We start from the raw sequence: 5,000 nt of genomic DNA, 5'->3' as shown, positions 1-5,000 counted from the left end.
TGTTCTTTACAATCCAAGAGTAGCCACAACCGTATTCGCAGTCACAATCACGACAACCAACAATCATTACAGCTACCTTCATCAACTTCACCATCAATACCACCTACATCACCATCACCAAGGCCATACCGACCTCCAACAATCTAACACCAAAAATACCACCAACACAAAACATCATCACCACACCCATGTACATATGCACACACACACACACACACACATACATACACATATAAACACGCACACACACACACACACACACACACACACACACACACACACACACACACACACACACACACACACACACACACACACACATACAAACACACAAACAATCAAACACTCATCAACTTCTTGCCCCGAGTGGTGATCGATATTACAGCTGATGAGTTAGTAGTTCGAAATAGTACCACTTCGCCAGAAAGCAATGTGTGTGTGTGTGTGTGTGTGTGTGTGTGTGTGTGTGTGTGTGTGTGTGTGTGTGTGTGTGTGTGTGTGTGTGTGTGTGTGTGTGTGTGTGTGTGCGTGTGTGTGTGTGTGTGTGTGTGTGTGTGCGTGTGTATGTGTGTGTGTGTGTATCATATACGATAACAACCAGTATCATCATCAATAAGACTTTCCTAACTCCATTCTGCACTATATATATATATACATATATATATATATATATATATATATATATATATATATATATATATATATATATATACATATAGATAGATAGATAGATAGATAGATATATAGATAGATAGATTAATAGATAGACTAATAGATATCGGAAAATAGCAAAAAGAAAAGAAAATTAGAATATGCTTTTAAGTCCACATCATTTCCAGCGTGTAAGTCCGCCCTCATAATCAGATACATAACTCGCTGTCGTGAAAACTTTTATTTGATTTGGCAAAATTCCTTGATTCGTCGAGGCCTCTCAGCCAGCTTCGAAATGAAAAAATCTGGGACATTTTGGTATAAACCTTTTGTACATAGAATCTTAACACACAATCCCTTAGTCTATTCTTCGTTTTGAATTAACAGAATTATCAATATTATTCGGAAACAGAATCGTGTTATCTGGCAGGTAACCAGTGTTTCTATCTAACATGGAGTTGATGGATAAAGGAACTTAAAGGACTATGAATTACTTAGAATTGAGCAGTCACTAATCATAAAAGAATTATGCGTACCTCTGATCCATAGGGGTATCACTGAAGTCCTCTGAAATGCTAGCTGTCAGGAATTACGTAGACGGTGTGTGTGCGTGTGTGTGTGTGTGTGTGTGTGTGTGTGTGTGTGTGTGTGTGTGTGTGTGTGTGTGTGTGTGTGTGTGTGTGTGTGTGTGTGTGTGTGTGTGCGTGTGTGTCTGTGCGTGATTGACCACCATGGTCTCGGATCACGCGTTGGACTTGTGATCGACAATCATTAACCTCCCGGACGAGACCTCCGAGCTCGTATGACCGATCTATTGGTAATACTGTGACCTTACATGTACACACTTCCCCAACTCCCCTCCCACGAGAGTTGGAGTAATAACTCGCAGCGCAGTGATACTAAATTTTTTTCAGCCCTGGTCGGGATTCGAACCCGGACCGCTGTGACAGCAATTACGATCGTGTGTGTGTGTGTGTGTGTGTGTGTGTGTGTGTGTGTGTGTGTGTGTGTGTGTGTGTGTGTGTGTGTGTGTGTGTGTGTGTGTGTGTGTGTGTCTGTGTGTGTGTGTGTGTGTGTGTGTGTGTGTGTGTCTGTGTGTGTGCGTGTGTGTGTGTGTGTGTGTGTGTGTGTGTGTGTGTGTGTGTGTGTGTGTGTGTGTGTGTGTGTGTGTGTGTGTGTGTGTGTGTGTGTGTGTGTGTGTGTGTGTGTGTGTGTGTGTGTGTGTGTGTGTGTGTTTATGTGTACACGTGCGCTATCGAAATGTCCGTGCTAATCCCACAGCGTAGCTCGAAATCGAAAGCCAGCCTTCTCAATGACGACTGGACGCAGAACCATTCTCTTCCATTTGCCTCCAGATCTCGGCTCTCTTCCTCCTCCTCCTCTTCCTTCTCCTTCTCCTCCTCCTCCTCCTCCTCCCCCTCCTCCTCCCCTTTTGTATTCCATCTCTTCTTTCTCCTCGTTCGTTTCCTTCACTCCCACTTCCTCTCCACCTCTATCTCCCCTTCTCTTTCTTTCCGCCTTAATCTTCCTCTTCTATCCTTCTCCCGTGGCTTCTTTCTCCTCCACTGCATTTCTTCTTTTTGCGACCGTCATCGTTTAGCCACTTCCGAAAAGTTTCCACTGATATTTTCTGCAACAGTGATGCCTTTAACCATTTCTCTGCACCACTGGTACATTGCTCCTCTCCTCTTCTTCCCACGAGCTTTACATCCACATTTGCCAACATCAATATCGCCGTATTCAGCCTATGATTTATACCAACCCAACCACTAAAACCACTTTCCTTTTTCAAGAACTTTATATCCACTTTTTCCAACATTAATACCACAGTATTCTTCTTGTGATTTATAACAACCCAACCACTACAATCCATTTTCTTTTTTCAAGACATTACATCCACATTTGCAAACATCAATACCAACGTATTTATCCTATGATTTATACCAACCCAACCACTAAAACCACTTTCCTTTTTCAAGAACTTTATATCCACTTTTGCCAACATCAATACCACAGTATTCGTCTTATGATTTATACCAACCCAACCACTAAAATCGACTTTCCTTTTTCAAGAACTTTACATCCACATTTGCCAAGATCAATACCATCGTATTCGTCTTATGATTTATACCAACCCAACCACTAAAACCACTTTCCTTTTTCAAGACTTTATATCCACATTTGCCAACATCAATACCATCGTATTCGTCTTATGATTTATACCAACCCAACCACAAAAATCTATTTTCCTTTCTCAAGAACTTTACACCCACATTTGCCAACATCAAAACCATCGTATTCTTCTTATGATTTATACCAACCCAATCACTAAAATCCACTTTTCCTTTTTGAAGAACTTTGTTACTACATCAATCGACTTTTCTGTTTCTGTGTGCCACTTTTTCTTTCGTTCAAACTTCCACCATGATGCTCTATCTACTTCTAATACATAAATCCACTTACCTTTTACAATAAATTTGTTATTACGTCCATCAACTATTCTATTTCTGTGTGCCACTTGTTCTTTCGTTCGACATCTACCAGGATGCATCTCTTCCCTTCTACAGATACCATCACCATCATCACATCTACCGCAGTTTCAATCCCATTTGCTTCCACCACAATCGTCTATGATTAGACCAATCATCTCATTTGCCACAACCACATTCTATGGCTGGGCCTTTGCCCATCACTCCCGGCGAAGAGCTATTCTGGCCTTCATTCAGACACGATGTACATTGCGGTTCATTCCGTAATGGACACAGAAGATCTCAAGAATTTGAGGCCATTTATGGTGGTGATTTGGAGTGGTGGTGATGGCGGTTGAGGTGATGGTGTTATGTAGGCAATAGTGGTCGTATCCATCTTTAGTGGTGTTAGAGGTGATGAATGGAGAGTATTAGTGATATTGGTTGTGGTGAGACCAACAATGATTCTTCTAACTCAGACTATAAAAGACAATTCGCTTTGGTGAAGAAATTTGTCTAGCACAATTAGAACAGAATAAATAAAAATTCAAAGGTTAATCGAGATGGATTTGGCAGATTTGTTTTATTTATTTATTTTTTAAAAAAGTCTCCTAGTGATAGCTACAATACAAGTACAAGGAATAAATTGAAGTTAAATTGGGTATACGCCGTGGTTTGTCAGTAAATGCGATGAGCAGTGGCGACTATTTGACCAACAACCTAGTGTAGGTCTACATGATGAAATATAAATTCAGTAAACATAAAAATCAAATATCCGGAAGCCTTGAGGATGTTGATATAGTCTGAGTGCTATTTATGTAATCCCTCGTGTTACCAAAAGCTATCTCAGATTTCGCCCAGAAAGCTCCATTCAATATATTTTGTGTTTATTTATGTGGAGCATCACAGATGACCAGCTTGGAAAGAAATGTAGGTAAAAAGTGACATTAGTGTTGGTAATAGCTATGGTATAATAAATGTAATAAATACACAAGTAACCGTGCTTATATTACCACCACAGTAAAAACAGAGGAGAATATCACTGCAGAACTTCACAACTGATATCAAGGTCAGCCTCTACTGAAGAGAAAGAAAAATTGAATATAGTGTAGGAGGTAAGAGGAATAGGAGTTTCCAGTTATATTCTTGGATGAATAATTCTTTATCGACAAAAGTTTCTACGACTGCGTTACTCGCAAAATTCAGCAAACTTGTATGAATTTACGAGGAACGCTTCAGTAGCCCGAACTTGGACACAAGTTTAATGATGATTCCTGTTGCAAGAACGGTTGTAGAAACCCCAAGATAAATACAGTACACACACACACACACACACACACACACACACACACACACACACACACACACACACACACACATATATATATATATATATATATATATATATATATATTATATATATATATATATATATACGTATCTATATATCTATATGTATATATATATATATATATATATATATATATATATATATATAAGTATGAAAGACAAATGAGTGGAAGGGTGGTGAGCTAGGCACACAGAACAGTTGGAGTTTTATTCACTAACGTTTCGTCCTTACCAGGACATTCTCAAAGGACAAAAAATCTCAGAAAATAAACAAGTTATATACGTTATCCTTGCCGTATCCCTCTCCCTCCATACCCTCATCCGTTTTCTATACTTTTCAGGTAACTCAGACCATGCCGCTCCCCCCCCCTCCGTTCTCATTCGTCCTCTTGACCTCCTTGATGATCAAAGTGCTTGCTGCTCCTACGAATTTTATAAACCTATCCCTATGGGGGCGGGGTGGGGTGGGGGGGAGTGATGTAGGCTACCTCCACTATATATACTATATATATATATATATATATATATATA

Source organism: Oratosquilla oratoria, chromosome 24, assembly GCF_046742065.1.
Source record: "Oratosquilla oratoria isolate Oo_2021 chromosome 24, ASM4674206v1, whole genome shotgun sequence".
Taxonomy (NCBI): Eukaryota; Metazoa; Arthropoda; class Malacostraca; order Stomatopoda; family Squillidae; genus Oratosquilla; species Oratosquilla oratoria.
This window is presented reverse-complemented; position numbering follows the sequence as displayed.